At 54.2% G+C, this 21,901-nt stretch overlaps 1 protein-coding gene across 26 annotated transcripts in view; it reads left to right on the plus strand.

Annotated features, from left to right (window-relative positions):
• Positions 1–9,223: 9,223 nt before the first annotated feature.
• The window catches only part of JAKMIP3 (Janus kinase and microtubule interacting protein 3), a 117,773-nt gene continuing 105,095 nt past the window's right edge, over positions 9,224–21,901 (plus strand). For 16 of the 26 annotated variants that reach the window (XM_045439274.1, XM_045439280.1, XM_045439282.1 and 13 more), the window contains exon 1: positions 9,224–9,312. The gene's annotated coding sequence lies outside the window, so the exon portion shown is untranslated. The remainder of the gene's footprint in view (positions 9,313–21,901) is intronic. The other 10 variants (XM_045439281.1, XM_045439290.1, XM_045439292.1 and 7 more) reach the window with 1 other exon arrangement.

A 21,901-nucleotide genomic window follows, 5' to 3' on the forward strand; every position in this document is an offset into this window, starting at 1 on the left:
CAGGTTTTTCTGTGGAGTCTTTTGGGTTTTCCACGTAGAGTATCATGTCATGTATGAAGAGTGAAATTTTGACTTCTTCCTTGCCAATTTGGAAGTCCTTTATTTCATTTAGTTGTCTGGTTGCTGAGGCTAGGACTTCTGACACTATGTTGAACCACAGTGGTGAGTGTGGGCCTCCCCGTCTTGTTCCTGACCTCAGGGGGAAAACTCTCCGTTTTTCCCCATTGAGGATGATATTAGCTGTGGGTCTTTCGTATACGGCCTTTATGATGTTGAGGTATGTTCCTTCTATCCCTACTTTCTTGAGGGTTTTTATCAAGAAAAGAGGTTGTATTTTGTCAATGTGCTTGGAAACTTTTTGAGACTTGAGCAGAACTACTTGGGCTTGAAAATATTGCACGTTGTTGAATATAGTCTTGTATATATGCCTGTTAGATGCAGTTTGTAATGAGGTTCAATTTTTTTGTATACTTACGGCTTAGTTTTCTGTTTAATAATTATTGAGACGGAATCTTTTCTTCCACTCTGGCTATGTATTTTTCTATTTCTCCTTATACTTCTGTCAAGTTTTGTTTTATATACTTTAAACCCAAGTTATGATATGCCTACACATTTGCAATTCATATATCTTCCTGATGAATTGAACACCTTATTATAAGCAACCATCTTTATTTCTAGTAATTCACTTTGCCATAAAGTCTATTGTATCAGATATTAATATGGCGACACCAGTGTTGGGGTTGGTGTTGGGGTTGGTTTTGGGGGTGGTGTTGGGGATGGTGTTGGGGTGGTGTTGGGGTTGGTGTTGGGGTTGGTGTTAGGGTGGTGTTGGGTGTGGTGTTGGGGTTGGTGTTAGGGTGGTGTTGGGTGTGGTGTTGGGGTTGGTGTTGGGGGTGGTGTTGGGGTTGGTGTTGGGTGTGGTGTTGGGGTTGTGTTGGGGGTAGTGTTGGGGGTGGTGTTGGGGCAGTGTTGGGGGTGGTGTTGGGGATGGTGTTGGGGGTGGTGTTGGGGTGGTGTTAGGGTTGGTGTTGGGTTGGTGTTAGGGTTGTGTTGGGGGTGGTGTTGGGGTGGTGTTGGGGTGGTGTTGGGGTTGGTGTTGGGGTTCTGTTGGTGGTGGTGTTGGGGTGGTGTTGGGGTTGGTGTTGGGGTTGGTGTTAGGGTTGTATTGGGGGTGGTGTTGGGGTGATGTTGTGGGTGGTGTTGGGGTTGGTGTTGGGGTTGTGTTGGGGGTGGTGTTGGGGCAGTGTTGGGGTGGTGTTGGGATGGTGTTGGGGTAGTGTTGGGGGTGGTGTTGGGGGTGGTGTTGGGGTTGTGTTGGGGGTAGTGTTGGCGTTGGTGTTGGGGTTGGTCTTGGGGTTGTGTTGGGGGTGGTGTTGGGGTGGTGTTGTGGGTGGTGTTGGGATTGGTGTTGGGGTTGGTGTTGGGGGTGGTGTTGGGGTCGTGTTGGGGTTGGTGTTGGGGGTGGTGTTGGGGTTGGGGTTGGTGTTGGGGGTGGTGTTGGGGTTGGTGTTAGGGTTGTGTTGGGGGTTGTGTTGGGTTGGTGTTGTGGGTGGTGTTGGGGTTGGGGTTGGGGTTGGTGTTGTGGGTGGTGTTGGGGGTGGTGTTGGGGGTGGTGTTGGGGTGGTGTTGTGGGTGGTGTTGGGGTTGGTGTTGGGGTTGTGTTGGGGGTGGGGTTTGGGGTGGTGTTGGGGGTGGTGTTGGGGATGGTGTTGGGGTAGTGTTGGGGTTGGTGTTGGGGGTGGTGTTGGGGTTGGGGTTGGTGTTGCGGGTGGTGTTGGGGGTGGGGTTGGGGTTGGTTTTGGGGTTGGTGTTAGGGTTGTGTTGGGGTTGGTGTTGGGGGTGGTGTTGCGGATGGTGTTGGGGTGGTGTTGGGGTTGGTGTTGGGGTTGGTGTTAGGGTTGTGTTGGGGGTTGTGTTGGGTTGGTGTTGTGGGTGGTGTTGGGGCTGGGGTTGGGGTTGGTGTTGGGGGTGGTGTTGGGGTGGTGTTGGGGTTGGTGTTGGTGTTGGTGTTAGGGTTGTGTTGGGGGTTGTGTTGGGTTGGTGTTGTGGGTGGTGTTGGGGTTGGGGTTGGGGTTGGTGTTGGGGGTGGTGTTGGGGGTGGTGTTTGGGGTGGTGTTGACATGGTGTGCTTTTTCCTCATCCATTCACTTTCAACTCACCTCTGTTTTTACATTTTTGGATGTGTCTTTGTTCCTAAATAACTTCCCACATTCTAAGTTCAGTTGATTGCTTCCTTCTGATGCCTCTCATCTACAGAAAGTCTGCTGTCTACAAATTCCGGTATTTTTCCTTCATCTGAGACTATTTTATTTCACTTTGTCTTAGTCCATTCAGGCTACAGTAATAAAGTAGCACAGACTGGGGGGCTCGTAAACAACAGAAATTCACATCTCGCAGTTCTGCAGGCTGCAAGTCCAAGAGCGAGGTGCCAGCAGAGTCAGTGTCCCCTGAGGGCCCACTCCCTGCTCCACGGACGGTGACCTTGCTGTGTCCTTCCAGGGTGGAGGGGCAAGAAGGGCCTGTGCTGTGTCTTTTACTAGGGCGCTAATTCCACCACCAGGGCTCTGCCTCGTGACTTAATCCCCTTCGAAAGTCCCCACCTCCAACCACCATCACACTGGGCGGGGGGGTGGTAAGATTTCAGCATATGGGGCGCCTGGGTGGCACAGTCGGTTAAGCGTCCGACTTCAGCCAGGTCACGATCTCGCGGTCTGTGAGTTCGAGCCCCGCGTCGGGCTCTGGGCTGATGGCTCGGAGCCTGGAGCCTGTTTCCGATTCTGTGTCTCCCTCTCTCTCTGCCCCTCCCCCGTTCATGCTCTGTCTCTCTCTGTCCCAAAAATAAATAAACGTTGAAAAAAAAATTAAAAAAAAAGATTTCAGCATATGGACTTGGGGAGCACACACATAGTCAGTCCACAGCAGTTTCATTCTTGAAGGATATTTTCTGTGCACATAGAATTCTGACAGGCTTTGTTCCCAGCATTTAACAATGCTGTTCCACATCCTCTATCCTCCATGTTTTCTGCAGTAATTCATATTATTTCCTTGTACACAATGTATCATTTTTCCTGGGCTGCTTTCAGGATTGTTTTCTTTGTCTTAGTTACCATATTGGGCAAGTTTTCAGCCATTATTTCTTCAAATATTTTTTTTCTTTTTTTTTAATTTATTAAAAAAATTTTTTTAATGTGTTTATTAATGTTTGAGACAGAGAGAGACAGAGCATGAGCAGGGGAGGGGCAGAGAGAGAATGAGACACAGAATCCAAAGCAGGCTCCAGGCTCTTAGCTGTCCGCACAGAGCCCAACGTGGGGTTCGAACTCATGGACCAGGAGACCATGACCTGAGCCGAAGTCGGACGCTTAACCGACTGAGCCACCCAGGCGCCCCTTCAAATATTTTTTTCTTAACCACACCTTCCTCTTTTTCTAGGAGTTTGATAACACAAATGTGAGACGTTTCAATATTGTGCCACAGGTCCCTGAGTCTCTGTTCATTTGTTTTTGAACCCCTTTTTCCTCTCTGTAATACAAAGTGGGTCATTTCTATTGATCTGTCTTCAAGTTCACTTCCTCTTTCCTCTGCTATCCTCATTCCACCACCGAGTCTCTCTAGTGGGCTTTTTGTTTTGGTTATTATATGTTTTATTCCTAAAATTTCCATATCATTCTTGTTCAGATTTTCTATTTCTTGGCTTTCCACTTTCTCAAGAGTGTTTACTCTTACTGGTCAGAGCATTTCTGTAATACTTGCTTTGTCACGGAATCCCAGTGTCTGTTTTTTTCGGCACTGGTGACTGTCATCTCTTCACATTCCAGTTGACATGCTCATGGTTCTCTGTTTGCCAGGCAATTCTGGATTGTGTCTTGTACGTATTGAATATTATGTTATGAGACTCTGGCACTTGTTCAATTATGCAGAATGTTGATAAGTGTCATTGTGCGAGGCATGCAACACAGTTGGATTCATGCTGAATGTTCCATCTGACCTGCGCAGTACTGTGTGGGTCTGTCCCTTGGGTGCACCACCCAGCGGGACCAGGGCAGCAGCCTGGCCCTTTGCGCACTCTCACAGTCTATGGTTGGCCGGTCAGGTTCGGATGTGCGCCTTTGCAGCCCAGGGGTGTTTCCAGGAGACCACACACAACTTTCTTCTATCACTTTTCTTAGTAACCCCCTTTCTGCAGTCTCCTCACAGTTATCAACTTCCTGGAGCATCTCTTTTTGGGCATTTTCCCAGAAAGCTTTGTTATATACTTCTGATTACTGCACCTGCATCTTGGGCCACATGGGGGAAGAGGAGGAGGACAGAAAGCAACAGTGATTTGCCCAACCTTTTGGGAGCAGAGTCCCCCAGTTAGAGAGGAAGATGCTCCCCTCCCGCCAAGGTGTTAGGCCCCTGCAGCCCCTGGAGTTGCTGCCACCACCATCGGGTTTTGTGGGGTTGGCGCACGAGGGAATGAAGAAAGGCAAAAATTAGAGGGAGGATGTACTCCCCCCTCGGTAAGCATTAGGGAAACCCTTTCCTATTTCTTCTTCTTCTTTTTTTATTAGCTTATAACTGCATATTTATTACACTAGAAAATAGTTTTCAAAATTTCAGTTAAGTCCTAGTTAGTTAACATATGGTGGAATAATGGTTTCAGGAGTAGGATTCAGTGATTCATCACTCACATACAATACCCAGTGCTCATCCTAATAAGTGCCCTCCTTAACGCCCATCACCCACCCACCTCCCCTCCAGCAACTCTCAGTTTGTTCCAGTTAAGAATCTCTTATGGTTTGCCTCCTCTCTGTTTTTCTCTTATCTTTCCTTCCTTTCTCCTACGTTCATCTGTTGTGTTTCTCAAATTCCACATATGAGTGAAATCATATGTTATCTGTCTTTCTCTGCTGACTTATTTCACTTAGCATAATACTTTCTAGTTCCATCCACATTGTTGTAAATGGCAAGATTTCATTCTTTTTGATTGCTGAGTAATATTCCATTGTATATATAAACCACATCTTCTTTATCCATTCTTTTTTTTTTAAACATTTATTTATTTTTGAGACAGAGAGAGACAAAGCATGAACAGGGGAGGGTCAGAGAGAGAGGGAGACACAGAATCTGAAACAGGCTCCAGGCTCTGAGCCGTCAGCCCAGAGCCCGACGCGGGGCTCGAACTCACAGACCGCAAGATCGTGACCTGAGCTGAAGTCGGCCGCTTTACCGACTGAGCCACCCAGGTGCCCCTTGAGTTGATGGATATTTGCACTCTTTCCATAATTTGGCTATTGTCAATAGTGCCATTACAAACATCTGAAGGGGCATTTTTCGAATCAGCTTTGAATCAATTTCGAATCAGCATTTTGTATCCTTTGGATAAATACCTAGTAGTGCAATTGCTGGGTTGTAGGGTAGTTCTATTTTTAAGTTTTTGAGGAAACTCCATACTGTTTTCAAGAGTGGCTGCACCAGTTTGCATTCCAACTAGCAGTGCAGAAAGATTCTCCTTTCTTCACACCCTTGCCAACATCTGTTGTTTCCTGAGTTAGTTTCACCATTATGACAGGTGTGAGGTGGTATCTCATCGTGATTTTGATTTGTATTTCCCTGAGGATGAGTAATGTTGAGCATCTTTTAATGTTTCTGTTAGCCATCTGGATGTCTTCTTTGGAAAAGTGTCTGTTCATGTCTTTTGCCCATTTCTTCACTGGATTATTCATTTTTGGGGTGTTGAGTTTGGTAAGTTCTTTACAGAGTTTGGATACTAACCCTTTATCCGATATTCTCTTTGCATATATCTTCTCCCATTACATCAGTTGCCTTTTAGTTTTGCCCTTAACCATTTCTTGAACTAGAATTGGAAGGCGTCTCTCAGAATGCTCTCTGTTCAGCCCATGCCCGCTTCCAGGTTGGGGCTGGATTTAATCCAGGCTGGGAAGGAACAGAAACTCACAGCCGGGTGATGGTGCTCCAAATTCTGGTCTTTCCCCCCAATCTACCTGCTACCATTTACCTTCCAGAATTCTTAAATAGCTACTCCATGGTTTCTGTTCAGATTTTATGGCTGCATTTAGGACAGAAATGGGGGGGGGGCAGTGTGCTCACTCCATTTTATCTAGAACCAGAACTCTCTGTTCATGAGTGTTTTTCCAACCCTATCTGAGTTTCCAATTTTTATTTTGAGACAGAGAGAGAGAGAGAGAGTGAGAGACACACACACACACACAGAGAATCTCAAGCAGGCCCCACGCTCATTGTGGCTCAATGCAGGGCTCCTGATTGACCCTGGGATCATTGCCTGAGCTGAGATCAAGAGTCGGATGCTTAACCGACTGAGCCACCCAGGCACTCCTATGTTTTGTTTTGTTTTTAATTTGCTGCTAGAGACACTGAACTGGCACAATATTTTTTTTTAAGTTTATTTATTTATTTTTGAGAGAGAGAACAGGGGAGGGGCAGAGAGAGAGGAAGAGAGAATCCCAAGCAGGCTCCACGCTGTCAGGGCAGAGCCGACGTGGGGCTTGATGTCACAAACTACGAGATCATGACCTGAGTCAAAACCAAGAGTTGGATGCTTAACCAGTGAGCCACCCAGCTGCCTCTGAACTGGTACAATTTTATGTTGTAAACGGTTGTTATGCGTTATATAACCTTCATATCCATGCTTACCTTTTGTTTTGAAAAACATTCAAATATATACAGAAGTTGTGATCATAGTGATTGTACTCATGCTGTCCCCTTATTCAGGACTGCTCATTTCATGGTGGTGCCACGACCAGTGGTGGGAACGGCCACTCCAAGGCTTCCCCGGGATTCAGGCGCCTGCCCTGACAATGTCTGCCTCAACGCCTCGGGGAGGGGAGAGCCTTCATGCCGTGCTGGGGGAAACAGCAGGTGTGTGGGAGGGATGCGCATGATAAATCCCCTCCATGATAAATCCCCTCAGCCTTTAGATGAGAAGCCCCCTACGGGCCTATTCGACCCATCTGACCAAAATAGCAAACTCTAAATTTAGTGAGAAGCGGACTTGAGTCGCTGTCCTAGAAGTCACCGCCCTCACACGACGGTCAGACCTGAATCAGTTCACAGACACCACATCCTTTTAATTAAGGAGAGGTTGGGTGTCCCTGGGGAAGGATCCTGTGCTAACACCGTGAGTATTTGCAAAGTTTCCTCCCGGCCTTTCAGAAAAGGACCTGTAGCCACACTCCCCAGATCGTGCACAAGGGAAAGGAAAACACTAGACCTTTAGGGGATCATTGCACACTGAGCCTGAACCCGCACTCATCAGGACAGAGGCCTCACCAGAAACCAGCCCCTGCCAGCACCCAGATCTTGGACTTCCAGCTCCAGAACAACAAGAGGATGCACGTGTTGTTAAAGCCCCCCAGTCTGTAGGATTTTGTTGTGGCCGCCTGAGCAGGCTGAGACGAGACTGTTCTCAAGTAGCATGTAAATAGGCTGCCTGAGCAGGTAGCTGACCCCCTCACCTTCCCTCCACTGGCATCTTTAGATTTATGACCAGCTCCCTAAAACCCACTGACTGATGGCTGAGAAACGGAGCCTGCTGTGCACATGATTCTGTGTGCGGTGACGCTCTTGGCTGGGGCACTGCTGGAACGGGCCCCAATTGGGGGTGGGGGTGGTGATGGTGGAGGGGAGCCCACCCAGTGGGTGACTGCAAGCAGCATGTTTGGTTTTCCACTTTCCTTGGAAGGAGAGTGAGCTGACATATTCCCCTACGCTGATGATCAGGGACCGAGAAGGAACCACTTCGGAGGATGGGGTCAAGGGGGTCTGGATGGACCTTTTGGAGCGGGCTCAGGTGTGGGAATATCCGTGTTCCACACGCATGCCCGGCAGATGGGGAGACACCCGTTCTGCAGGTGGCAGCCAGCCGCTTCCCCTGTCGGCACACACCGCTCGCGGAAGGAGCCCCAGTCGTGGCGTGATGGCGATTCCACACGGGCTTGCACACGGGACCTCGCTCATCCCCAGCCCAGGCTACTGCCGCGCCTCCCGCTCAGTCTGAGACCAGCAGCTGAGACCAACCCAGAGCCACGCCACGCGCCCCCGTGGGACCTCATTGGAGTAAAGGCTCATCCTGGGGTAGTTTTTCCTTCCCTGCTCACCAGGTCTCCACCAGGAGCGCCGTCCGGAGACTTACAGAGCGCGTGCTCTTTCCCACTGAGCCACTCACCAAAGAAGGGCAGCCGGGGGCTGCCACGGTGGGACTTCCAAGTCGTACTCCGTGTCCATCATCCGGATGGCAGAGAATATTGGAATGGGCCAGTTGAAGGTGCCCCAGGGTGTCCTGTGGTGGGAGAACAACTCTTCACGTGAGCTTCTGTGCTAGCAAACGTGTTCCTAGCCAACAATCCCCGGACGGTTCTGGGTTTCCTGCGGCCAAAGTGCCTGGGCCTGGGAGGAAGGGAGGAGGGGCATATGCACCTGTGAGGGTCACCGGGAATCATCCGCTTGCAAACACATTTGCTCTCACGCGCCGAACTTTGGGGTCTGCTGATTTCCAAGTCTGGGTGTGGGAGAAGGAATGTCCTTCCCAGGGGCCATTGTGCCCCGCGAGTCGGTTTTCATACAATCCTTACCCTGCCCTGCCACACCTATCAGCCCAGGGAGCCCCTCCGGCAACTCTAAGAGGTGGGCACTTTTCCGGGGGGGGGGGGGCGAGACCCGGAGCCTGAAGAAGTGGGGGTGCTGGGACCCTGAGGCCAGCAGCCCCAGAGCCCGCGGCTTAACGATGGAATTGTGGGTCTGGTTCCGGAGCACGGAGAGGATTGTTCCACGCACGGCTCCAAAGAGCATTTCTCTCTCATCCGGGGCGTGGAAGGCAGCGTTTGGAGACGGAAGCCGGGAGTTAACGGCTAAAACACGCACGTGCAAGTCTTCCGGGCTGCGGGCTGCGCGGCGGCGAGGAGTGTGGGTGAGTGGCTCTGAGCGCGGACGCCCCCGGCAGCAGGGGTGGGTGGCGGTCAGGGCGGGCGCGGCCGAGGCGGGCCTCGCCCGCCCCCCCTCCGCCCTGCGCAGCACCCGGGTTATTTTCGGCAGCATCGTCGCCGGCTTTCCGTAGACGCAAACCCGCTCCCCGCCAGCCTGAGATGGCAGAGGAGGAAAAGAGGTGGGGTTGGGGTGTCGCGGGGCCGCGCCCGGCGGCGGCGGCAGCGGGGAGTGTCGGGGGAGGGCCCTGGGTTTGGGGCGCCCGCCCGCCCGCGGTGACGCGCGCCCCCCGCCCGCCGCAGCGCCTCCGCAATGGCCGAGCCGGGCCGTCGGACGCCGCCCGGAGCCCGCAGCCCGCGGGGAGCCTCGGTGAGCAGCCGCCGGCCACCCCCAGCCCCCCCGCCCGCCGCTCGCCGCCCCGCCGGGCCTCTGCGCTGCGCCGGCGCCTGGCACCGTGCGTCCCGGGGCCCCTGCGCCCTGCGCGGCGGGGTGGCGGTGGCCCCGCGCGCTCGTCCTGCCTCCCGCCCCCGGGGGCGGCCGGCGGGTGGCCCGGGAGTGGCCCGGGGTGGGGTCCGGAGATGGCGGGGGGGGGTAAGGGGGGGGTGGCCCGGGGGAGGTTCGGGGTTGGCGGGGGGCGGGGGGGAGGTGGCAGAGTGACGTTCTGTTGGTCGGCGGGCCCGCGGCCGGGACGCCCCTGTCCGGAGCCAGGCTCCTCTCGGCTTCTCCAGGCGACCCCGCGGGCCACCTGTCTCAATCGCGCCCATTTCGCGGGAGCTCCCGGGAGCCGGCGGCAGGTGCACAGGCCTCTGTGCTGGCAGGGACGCCGGCCCCGGGTGGGCGGCGCGCAGGTGCTCTCGTCCGGGTCCGCGCCACTTGGGCGTTTCCGCACCGCAGATTGAGCTGCCCCCACCCCCCTCGGTGTCTAGTGTTTTGCTTTCACGTGTTCCTGTTTCCGGGGGTGGCGGCAGGGCGGTCAGGGGCTCACGGTATCCGAAGCCGCAGCGTGAAGGGCTCGACTGGGGTCAGGAGTCGGAGGGGAGGCTCGGGCTCCACACCTTTCCTAGAAAACCCCTCCGGCCTGTCGCTTTGACCTTGTCTCTTGGAGAAGCAGGATTGTGGGCAGCGACTTCCTGCCGCACCTGAGGTTTTGGTTCAGCTTCACTTCCTGCAGAGGAAGGAGTGCGTGTTGTCTGCAAACACGGGGACCAGGGTGACCACTGGCAGGGCAGCCGGAAATCAGACGCACCCTCTCTGCCTTGGGCACCACGGAGGGAGCGGGGAGCTGGTGGGCACTTCGGGGGGGTGCAGAGGGCTCTCCCCGCCTTAGGGTGGGTGGAGGGGAGAAGGCACCAGGCGGTGTGTCTGCCGGGGTTTAGGATTAGAAGGAGGGACGCCCCCCGCCCCTTTCCTGCCTTTCTGAAAGCCGATCTGCATCCCTGAGTTAAGACTTGCTTTGGCCGCTGTCTGCAGTGTCCCCCTCCCCCTCCCCCCACATTAACGGCTCACAGACCTGTTTACCTTCTTGTAAACTTCGGTAACAAGGAGTATTATGCCCCCTTTCGAAGCGTTTCCGGGACAGGTCAGCAGAACACTGACGTGCTTTCAGAAGCAAGAACCCTGGCCCAGCCCAGTCGATCTCGGGCTCCACTGGGGGACCTGCTGTGGCGCTCACGCCCCATCCAGGGGCCGCCTGGGCAGCGGCTGCTCTGTGGGGTACAGAACAGCACCACCAACTGGCCGCAGCGGGTTGGGGTCCCGGCCACTGATGGGGAAGGGAGTAAGCAGTCCTTACCACACCTGCTTTTTCCCAAAAAAGACTATGGTTGGAAAGAAGGAGCTTTTATAGCGGTGCCTGTCAGTTGGGGGCTGATGAAGTTGTGATTTCAAGTCCAAATAGGATTTTCAAGCAGACACGCTGTTGTTTCGGAACTTCATGCGTGCTGAAAATATTTACACAGGCGTGACTGGCATTTATTATCAGTACTGATGGTGGCCGCTGAGAACCGGGCCCACGGGGGGAGGGCGAAGGGAGGGACTGGTAGCAGGGGGTCAGTGCAGATGCCCGGGGCCACGGCGTGTTCCTGCAGCCGCCCTGTCCCACGTGCCTGAGGCCCCAGGAGCCAGTGTGCGGTGTCTGCCTTTCCCAGGGGCGGCTGGTGACATCATGACCAACGCGTTCCAGGGTCTGGGCTTTCAGCACGAGCAGTTTGCTTTCATGATACAAGATCTAAGAGGTTGTGAACGATGGCATAGCAACAAAAAACTGTCATAAAAAAGAGGAAATAGGATAAAAAAAAAAAACCTCGCCTGTTACACAGCCTGCTCTATGCCAGGCTCTGTTCGGATTTCTGTTTGTTAAGGTATGTGGGCATGACTTTGAGAGAAGGGATGGGCGGCAGGAGGCCTGGGAGAGGCTGGAGGATGCCGGTGACCCACCTTGAGGAGGGTGGAGGGAACCAGGCTGGGGCCACATCCTCAAGGAACCTGCAAAGGACAAAATGACAGTATCGCAAAGAATCATCGAGAAGTGAGGAGCCCGAGACCCGGAGAGGGGAAGGGTCTTGTCCTAAGTTAGGATCTGTGACTCTTAGTCCTGGCACATAAGGGCCCTCCCCTGGGCCCCGGATCGTACCCCAGACCTGTGTCCCGGTCTCTGCCCTGCTACCCCCTGGGGTCTCCGTGCCCCTCCTCCACGCTTCCCGCCAGGGCTCGGCCTGGACCGTGGGTCGTCAGTCACGGTGCTGTGCCACGGTCCGGAGCAGAGTGATGAGGCCTTGTCCCCGGCCAGACTTCCTGCTGAAGGTTACCTGCCGTGCCTTGCCCTCCTCCCTCCCCTCCGTGGCTAGCCCAGGCTGTGTCCCCAGAGTCCCCTCCCTCTGCACTCTGCCCGGGGAAGTGAGACCAGGCCCTCAGCATCCATGAGCGCGGAAGGATGTCGGGCTGGGAGGGCCGCCACCAGGCTTAACTTCCCTTTAACGACCCGGGGGCTGAGCACCCATTCTGTCCTCTCTCTCTGGTTTGACGGTTCCTCCGCGGCTGAAATTTACATTGGTCATTACAATATTGGAGATAATTAGCAAAAACGGGCTTCACCAGCTTCACGTAGTTGGTCCTATCAAGGGCCTTTCCTCTTGGGAAGCCTTATGGCCGTTTATTTATTTTTTTAAAAAAATTTTTTTTAATGTTTATTTATTTTTGAGACAGAGAGAGACAGAGCATGAACAGGGGAGGGGCAGAGAATGAGACACAATCCAAAGCAGGCTCCAGGCTCCAAGCTGTCAGCGGGGTTCGAACTCCCGGACCGTGAGATCATGGCCTGAGCCGAAGTCGGACGCGTCACCGACTGAGCCCCCCAGGCGCCCCTGGTCGTTTATTCTTTTTTTTTTTTTTTTTTTTTTTTTTTTTAAATTTTTTTTTAATGTTTTTAATTTATTTTTGAGACAGACAGAGACAGAGCATGAGCAGGGGAGGGGCAGAGAGAGAGGGAGACACAGAATCTGAAACGGGCTCCAGGCTCTGAGCTGTCAGCACAGAGCCTGATGTGGGGCTCGAACTCATGAATCGCGAGATCATGACCTGAGCCAAAGTCAGACGCTTAACCGACTGAGCCACCCAGGCGCCCCCTTGGTCGTTTATTCTTAAGGTGGCTGTGTCTGTGCCTCTGCTGATCAATGTGTTGTGGGTTTCTGGGGTTGTTTTCGAGTGTGTACTGTGTTACACACGCCCTTTGTATGGAATCTTCTGTATTATAGACAGGGAGTCTGCTGGTCTGCGGTTTCTAATCCAGGCTTTTCTGGGTTGGGCTCCTTGGTGCGAAAGTGCAGGGATGATACAGATGGTTCCAGGAGGAGAACGGGGCTGGGTTCTCTTGGCCCCAAAGCACATCTTTATGGGAGCATCCGGAGGCCCAGGGTTCTCTCCACTCAGTTTCTGGAGCTCAGGCTGTGGGGAGCGGCCAGAGGCCAGCAGAAGGCAGAAGGTTCCTTTTTTTTTTTTAAGAGAGTGAGCGAGTGGGGGAGAGGGGCACAGAGAGAGAGAGGGAGACGGACTCTTAAGCAAACTCCATGCTCAGCACAGAGTTCGAAGCAAGCAGGGCTTGATCCCACAACCCTGGGATCACGACCTGAGCTGAAATCAAGAGTTGGGTGCTCACCCAGACGCCCCAGGGGGTAGAATGTTCTTGCCTGGCCCGGGGAGTGAGGAAGAAGTCTCGAGGCAGGGCTCTCCCTGTGGCCAGCCCAGACTCCAGGGAGACCTCCTGTCCACCTGCCCTGGGCTGACCTCTGGGCTGGTTTCCCTCCAGATGTGGGTTGAGATCCTGGAGGCAGAATGAAGAAATGGAGGGAAGGACGCCAGGAGGCAAAGTCAAGCTGAGTCTCTTTTCCCTTCGAGCGACAAAGACCTTCCCTCCTGCGCTGTCCGCCCACATCTGAGCTCAGTGCAGCCACGCAGTCTGGGGAGAGGGCTGGACAGCAGAGGCCCACCTGGGGACTCAGGAGGATCCTCATGAGGTGAAGCTGTGGCCTGGATACTGTGCCCGGGGACCGCCGGGACCCCCTGCATCACTCAGTGCTGTCCCTTCCCGGCCCCGCCTCATGGCCTGATGCCACCAGACTTTCCTGCCCGTAAAACATGAAATCAGTCACCTTGTCTGGGACAGGCACCGTGGCCCTCAGTTGGGAAGGTCGGTGAACAGGGACAGACGTGGTCTCTGCCCTCCAGGAGTGGTCAGCAGCCAGACGGACGTGCCTTAAGCCACCGTGAAAACACATACTGTTTCTGCTGTGACCAAAACCACCAAGGTGTTTCCCAGTTCCCCCAGGGCCTGTGACCTGGCCTCCCGCTGGCTGAGGGTCCAAGAGGCCGCTCAGGACACAGCCATCCGAGGGGAGGAGCAGGCCAGCCCTGGGGCCTGGAGGAAGCCAGTGAGGGTACAGTGGGGACCCGCGGGCCAGGAGCAGGCTGGGCAGGATGCTGTGGCCGGGGGCACTTGCTGTGAGGCTGGGCGGCCAGGGCAGCTGGACCCTCAGAGCTGAGGGGCTTATCAACATGCGTGGAAGACAGAGGTCAGGTTCGTGGGTTTGTTCTGTTTTGTTTTCTTAAAGTGTATTCATTTTTGAGAGAGAGACACAGTGTGAGCAGGGGAGGGGCAGAGAGAGAGAGGGAGACACAGAATCCAAAGCGGGCTCCAGGCTCCGAGCTGTCAGCACAGAGCCCGACGCGGGGCTCGAACTCATGAACTGTGAGATCATGACCTGAGCCACCCGTGCACCCCTCTTCTGTTTCGTTTTTATAAATTGTCGTAAAATACACATCACATAAAATTGACCATCTCAGCCACGTTCAAGGGTGCGTTCAGGGGCGTTGAGCACACTCGCCTTGCTGTCGGGGTCACCACCGTCCATCTCCAGAACTTTGTCACCTTGCAGAACTGAACTCTGTCTGATGAAATAGTAACCCCCCGTCCCCCTCCCCCGCCCCTGCACTCACCCTTCTGCTTTCTGTCCCCACGAGTGTGACTCCTCTAGGTTCCTCTGGGGACCTCACGTAAGTGGAGTCAGACGGTGCTTGTCCTTTCGCGACTGGCTTGTTTCACTGGGAACAGCGTCCTCATGGCTCATCCACGTTGTGGCACGTGGCCGGATTTCTCTCCTGGTCAAGGCTGGATAATGTCCCATTGTGTGCGTGGACCACATTTTGTTCACTGTCGGTGGATGCTTGGATTGCTTCCAGGTTTCAGGTATTGTGGGTAACGCCGCCATGCACCCGCGTGTACGAGTATTTCTTCGAGGCCCTGCTTTCCGTTCTTTTGGGTGCACACCCAGAGGTGGGATGGCCGGACCACGTGGCAATTCTGTGTTTACACTTGAAGGAACCTGCGTACCGTTCTCCACGGCGGCTGCACTGGTTTGCGTTCCCGCCAACAGCGCATGAGGGTCTCGACTTCTCCACATCCTCGCCAACACCTGGTTTTCTTTTTCATTTATATACGGAGAGAGAGAGAGAGAGACAGAGAGAGAGAGGTGAGGCGCTGTCTCGTTGAAGTTTCGATTTGCGTTTCCCATTAGTGACATTAAGTATCTTTTTACGTGCTTATTTCTTAAAAGCTTTATTTTAAACTAGTTCCAGACCTACAGGAAAACTGCAAAAATGGCACGGGGCCCCGTTTACCCCTCATCCGGTTTCCCAGCGTTGACGTCTTCCGCAACCATCCTGCGTCACCAAAACCGGGACGTCGATAGTGGTGCCGCAGAACGGACCTTATTCAGACCTCCCTACCCACCAACGTCCCTCTTCTGCCCTGGGGTCCCACCCCAGACCCCACGTTGCGTGTGGGTGTTGCGTCTGCCTGGTCTCCTCCAGCCGGTGACAAGTCCTCGGTCTTGCCTGTCCTCTTCCGACGTCGATGCTTCCGCAGGCTACTGAGGAGCGACGTTGTAAAAATACCCAGAGTTGGAGTTTTTCTCATGATCGGGACACGGTTATGTGTCTTTGGCAAGGAGCCCGCGGCCGCGCGGGCGTCCCCTCCTCCGCGTCCTGCATCCGAGTTGTCCGTGTCTGTCTCCCGCTCGCGGTGAGTCTGGCCTGGGTGTCCGGGGGCCGGGGCTTCTCCGCCGTGCCGGGCGGTATCCTGGGGAGATGCTTCGAGGCGTGCGGACCCTGCTTCTTAAATCCCCCCTCGCTAGCCTCGCCTCCTCCGCGTGTCCGTGCCTGACGGTCGTCACCGTGCCGTTGCCGCTGGGGGCCCTGGAGCTCCAGCCTCGGCTCACGTGGCTGGTTGGAACGCTCCTTTCGGGAAAAGCCGCGCTTTCTCCTCGTTCTTTTTTTTTTTTTTTTTTCCAACGTTTATTTATTTTTGGGACAGAGAGAGACAGAGCATGAACGGGGGAGGGGCACAGAGAGAGGGAGACACAGAATCGGAAACAGGCTCCAGGCTCCGAGCCATCAGCCCAGAGCCCGACGCGGGGCTCGAACTCCCGGACCGCGAGATCGTGACCTGGCTGAAGTCAGACGCTTAACCGACTGCGCCACCCAGGCGCCCCACTCTCCTCGTTCTTTGCACAATGATTTTCGTTTGGGTGCGGACACGCGGACGACCGTTTCGTCCCCCGGGTCGGCGTCCCGCAGCCACAGGGCAGGCTGGTTTACCAGATGGCTCCAGCTGGTGGCCTAGGAGCACCTGTGTTCCTTCCACACGCCCCATCTTGTCTGTTCCGTGAGATTTTGATTACATTATCATTGTTATTTAGCACTTTCTTACTTTCTGGAACCACGGATGTTCCGGATTTGGCTGGTTCTGAAATCCTTCGTTCATGGTTTCTTTCATTGATTTTTTTCTTAATGTTTCCATTGTTTCCTTGCTTCTGTGTTGGTTTAAAAGTCTGACCCGTCTCATTCTTTTGACTCTGGAAGGTAACTGATCTTTTTGCCTGCAGGCTTTGAGGATTTTACCTTAGTTTTGAAATCCAGATGTTTTGCTGGGCGCGTCTCAGGGTTCCCCAGTGAGCCCCTTGAAATGTGCAGATCAGGTCTCTTTCTGTGCGAGGAAGGTCTCCCTGAATCACAGCTCTGAATAGGAGGCCCGCGGAGCACGATCCCAGCCCAGGAGCACGTCCCCATCCCCCAAGCATGTCCCCATCCCGAGAACATGACCCTGTCCCACAAGCACATCCCCGTCCCAAGAGCACGACCCCAGCCTGGGAGCTTGACCCTGTCCCGTGAGCACGTCCCCATCCCGGAGCATGACCCCATCCCGCGAGCATGTCCCCAGCCCAGGAGCACGACCCTGGCCTAGGGGAGCACAACCCCAGCCCAGGAGCACATCCCCATCCCAAGAGCACGACCCCAGCCCAGGAGCACAATCCCGGCCCAGAGGAGCACGACCGCAGCCCAGGAGCACGACCCTGGCCCAGGAGCACGTCTCTGTTCCAAGAGCACGACCCCAGCCCAGGAGCACGACCCCGGCCCAGAGGAGCACGACTGCGGCCCAGGAGCACGTCCCTGTCCCAAGAGCATAACCCCATCCCGCGAGCACGTCCCCATCCAGAGAGCGTGTCCCCAGCCCAGGAGCACAACCATGGCCCAGGAGCATGTCCCTGTCCCACGAGCACGTCCCCGTCCCAAGAGCATGACCCCAGCCCAGCACTGCGGTCCCTGCTCTTATGGGCCCCGAACGCTTCATGAGCGCTCATTGCTGAGATAATTCGGGTCTTTCTTGTATTTTCTTCTCAGTTAAGTCAAGTTTTCACTTATCCTCATTTCTGATCCATTTTAGTGTTTGGATTTCTAACTCAGGGTGGCTGTCCGTGCCCTCCAGGGCATAATTCTGTGTGGCTTTATGGGTTTCTTCTGCTTCGTGGCTGCTTTTGAACAAGAGACACTTTGCATCAACTCTTGTGTAAAATTTCGTTCCTGATTTTCTGCATGGGGCATCTGCGGACTTGACTTGTATTCGTGTTTATGACATCGGGTGTTTGGGGGATTTTACAAGATCCCTAACCTAACAGCCCCCTTTCCCGCCAGCCTGGCGAAGTCCCTACGCTTCAGGGGGTTGTTTTGAGGAGAGGGTCTTGGCCTGAAAGACCCTACACTTCTCCTTTTTTCTTCTTTTCTCCTTCTCTGCTTGATTAAGAGTTTCTCTTTTTGCCTTTTTTCTACCCAGAAGCTCTGTGTTTGGAAGCCTGACCTCTTAGACCACGTGTGTCCTTCCTGCCACGCTGGCCTCTGTTCAGTGAGTTTGTCACTTTCAAGAGCTCAGCCGGCTTTCTCTCGGTCACTGGGGCCACCCTGCTTGGGGTTGGGGTCGGGGTCGGAATCAGGGTCAGGCTCGGGTCAGGTGCAGGGCCTGCCAGCCCCTCCCCGCCACCGGCCAGACTCTGTGGTGCCCACACGGGGAGGTGTCTCCCCCCGACCCCGTGTCCCCGACCCCTCCAGCCGTACCGTCCCATTTCCCCGCGGCCGGGCACAAGCGTGAGGGTCGGTGGTGCTGGGATAGGTTGGCTTTTCCCTTTTTACTCGCGGTGACCTCACGGTTTGGGGACACTCTGTGTTCACGCAATGCCAAGCACGTGGCTTTGCAAAGAATGTTTGATGTGAATTATTTGTGTAGTTTAGGGAGGAGATTTGGGGGAAATTTGTTCCCGTAACACAGCCTACGGGATTTTCTACGTGGGACCTTTTTTTAATACATCTTTTCGTGGATGCGCCTTTTTGTCCTGTGAGGAGGTTCCTGGGAGTGGACCGAGGGCATCGTCAGGAAGGTGTACGAATTATTTTATGAGTGGCCACCAGAACGTTCCCCCAAAACGGCCACGCATTTGGTGCGAGAGCCCCGGTTGCTCCCGTCCTGGCCTCTGTCGTTTGATCTGAGTCTTAGTCCGTTTCCGTTTCCCTAAAGACTGACACCGAGTCGCTGCGTTCGTGCTTGTTGGCGGCCAGCACGTGAAGCGGGTTCACGTCTTTTGCCCCTTTCACTGGTTTGTCTTCTCGAATGGTAGGTCCCAGTTCTGCGTGAGACACGACTTCCTTGCCTCTTCCTTGTCGTAGGAAGTTTTAAATTTTGACAAAGTCTGCTGTATCCGTTTCTTCCTTTGTGGTTATTGTTCCCTGCGTCTTGTCCGGACTCTTGCTGGCCTCCCCCCGCCCACGGCCCCGTGGTCCCACGTTTTCTCCTGTGTCTTCCTGAGCGGAGCCCAGCAGTCTTGCATCGCGGCCTCGTGTTCGGATCCCAGGTGCCTGCCTTGCCCGCGTCCTGAGCATCCCCCCGGGGCCCCGGCTCTTGTCGGTGGGAAAGCCCCACAGAGCTGAGTGTCGGAGCCGAGTGCGGGGGGAGCCCGTGGCTGTTGAGCCGGTCACGATTTTCCAGGTTTTCAGAGGACAAACCTAGAAGAAATTCTAAGAGAAATGTATCGTCGTTTTCTGATATTTTGTTTCCTTATTTTTCCTTTTCCTTTTATTTTTTTAAGTTTCCCTGTTTATTTTGAGAGAGAGAGAGAGAGCGAGCGTGTGCAAACATGAGCAGGAAAGGGGCAGGGAGAGAGGGAGAGAGAGAATCCCAAGCAGGTTCTGTGCCGTCAGCGCAGAACCTGACTCGGGGTTCGAACCCACGAACCGTGAGATCACGACCTGAGCCGAGTTCAAGCGTTGGACACTTAACCGGCTGAGCCCCCCAGGCGACCCTCTCAGTGGCAGTATTTTTAAGGTAGTTTTTTAGTTCATATTGCCCTTTAAAAATGGGTTCAGCAAATGCATTTGTGTGCCCGTATGCCCTCTCCCGTCTTAGGCGAGATGCAGCCGACCAGGACCCTGTCCCACTTTTTCTCTGTACTGCGTCTCGGTCCCTTCCTGTCACCGAACAGCCGTCCCCCTTCCTTTCCTGCAGGCGCGTGGTCATCCCCGGGTGGCAGCTCGTTCTCTGTTCGGTCTCTATCAGAAAGAGCTCTACTCTGAAGTGGCTCTGTGTGTTTTCCAGCGTGTCTTTGACTCGATCATCACAAAAGGGATTTCCAGACCAAAAGGAAACAAACAGGACTCTGTAATGGGCTGTAGGCCACTAAGTCCCCTCCGCAGGGCCCCGCGTGTTGTGACTTACCGCTTAGCTTTGCTGTTTCGTTACTTTCCTCCGTGTTCCTTGAAAGATTGCAAAGCATCTCTCTCCTGACGAGATCGGCTTGTCTGGCCGAGGCTCCGCTTCGAGTGGGGACCCTGTTTTCGAGGACCTTGTTAGCGACCCCTGGGCTCTGACGGACGAGGAACGGGTCCAAGGCCCTCACTGTGTGGGTGTTGCTGGGGTGCCTACGCTCGGTCCCCTGGTCCAGGCAGAGCCCCCCTCCCCCTCTTCTCGGTGGCGATGCCCGGGGCTCCCGGGTGGCTGGTAGGAAGCCTCCGTAGAGACCCCTCGGAGAGACCACTGTTGGCGTGTGCACTCTGGGGACACGGCCACCGCCCTGGAGAGGACACCTGAGCTCCCACCACCCCCACCCGTGCCGACTCCCCATCCTGGGGTGGAGCCCAGCCCCGCAGCTGCACCTGACAGCAAGGGGGTCGGCAGGGAGCCTCACAGCTAAGCTTTCCCCCAAGTCCCGACCCTCCTGCCCCCGAGCAGAATAAAACACGTGTTCTAAGCCACTAAGTGTTGGGGCAGTTGGTTAACACCATCAGCGGGCAGGAGGACGGTGTTTCGTCACCTTGCTGTGTGGAAAATGTTTTTGATGTTTCCTGTGCTTTCTTGCACCGACTGTTCCATTTCCGTGTTGAGAGGAAATGGGGGGGGGGGTGCTTGGAATGATGACATCGTCACTGCCATTCTGCCTCCACCTGAGAAGTACGTTTTTAAATTTCCACTTGATGGTTTTGGGGGTGTATTTGGGGTTGAACTGTGTTTTGTTTTGTGTTACTCTGTTACCCTTCTCCTCCTCCTTTCTTGCCTCATTTTGCACCGATTGAGGGGTTTCCCCCCCTTCCCTCTAAATATCGCAGTGTGTTTTCTGTTATTTTCATGATTATCATAAAAGTAGCAGCAAAATCGTCTTACTGAAGGTAAAGCGAACCCAAATCTTCCCCAGAGGAGAAAAAGGAGCTTGGGGATTTTAACCGAGCTCATCCTTGTTTGCAATTTTATGTTTGTGTTGTTGGCATCTTGTTTCCATCCTGTTTCTCTCCTAACACCACGAGAAATTGCCAGTGTTTTGCAGTGACGGAGTTCAGACTTCCTGTTGTACGTAACACTTCTGTCGTTCTCCCTCTCTTCTTGCCTCTTGGACTGGCCGTTTGGAATCACCTCCCGCCCGAGGCACACCCCGTGGAGGTTCCTGTATTTCCCCTTTTCTGTCTGAAAAGGTCTCTCTTTCAAGGATGAGGGTGAAACTATTTTCACGGGGGACAGACTTCTTGCTTGGCAGGTACCCTTAAGGCACGGTTAGCGCGTCATTCCGCTGTCCTCCGGCCCCCATCGCGCCGGTGACAAGTCCGCGCCGCCCTCCTGCCTTCCGACCTGAGCTCGGTTCCTCGGGCAGATTGTCTCCATTTCTGTCGTCTTTGCTGTTTTTTCCCCTCAAGTGTCATTACGATGCGCCTAGATTTGGGCTTTCTTTGCATCTTGACGTTTTCTTTCGTCAAACCCTGAGAATCCTGTTCGCTACGTCCTCAAATTCTGCTTCTAAGTTTTCCCCCCTCATTTTTCCTTCCGGGAGAGCTTCTCGGTCTCTCTATACCCTTCCTCTGTGCGTTCTCTTTTTTGTGTCTTTGTGCTCAGTGCTAGGCGATCTCTTCCGAACCGTCTCCCCCTTTCGCGGTTCTGCTGCCCGATCTGCCACCGCGAGTGTCCACCAGGCGTCTGATTTCAGTTATTATATCTGTTTTTACAAAGTCCTCTCTTCTTATTCAGCTTTGGCATATCCCTTCTTACAGTTTTCTACTCCCTGAAGTTATTTTCAAGCTTGCAACTTATTTCCTTAAATAAACCAGGAGGGTTCTGTGCAGGCGTGTACGGGAGTTCTGATGTTTGCTCAGTTTTGCTGTGAATCTAAATCTGCTCTAAAAAAATACGGTCTATTTAAAAAGCAGGGAGACTTGTTCTTTTGTGACCCGTGCTGGTTAAATGCAATGCCTGAAGGTCCCGTTTCTTTAAACCTGGTTCTTGCTCATTTGCCTTGCTTCCTGGTTTCCTGGCTCCCTTAGCTGCGTGTTTGTCACTGTCCTCAGACATTTGCTCGTGGGGTTTCCCTGAGACCTTGGACGAACGCGCCCTTCTCTAGGGAGGGTCACGTCTGCCCTTGCCAGGCGGCTGGGGCACCCGGTAGGGACCATATCAGACCCAGCCGGACCCGGAGCCCTGGATGCCACTCAGACCATCTTCTGTGCAAGGACCGTCTGTGGTCACCCCTTCTCGGTGAGGGGACTCCCTGCTGCGACCGTGGCCGTCTTCCCACAGCCCCTCGGAGTCAGGCTGCGGTGTGGG

The sequence above is a fragment of the Leopardus geoffroyi genome, chromosome D2 (assembly GCF_018350155.1).
Source record: "Leopardus geoffroyi isolate Oge1 chromosome D2, O.geoffroyi_Oge1_pat1.0, whole genome shotgun sequence".
In the NCBI taxonomy this organism is placed as follows: domain Eukaryota; kingdom Metazoa; phylum Chordata; class Mammalia; order Carnivora; family Felidae; genus Leopardus; species Leopardus geoffroyi.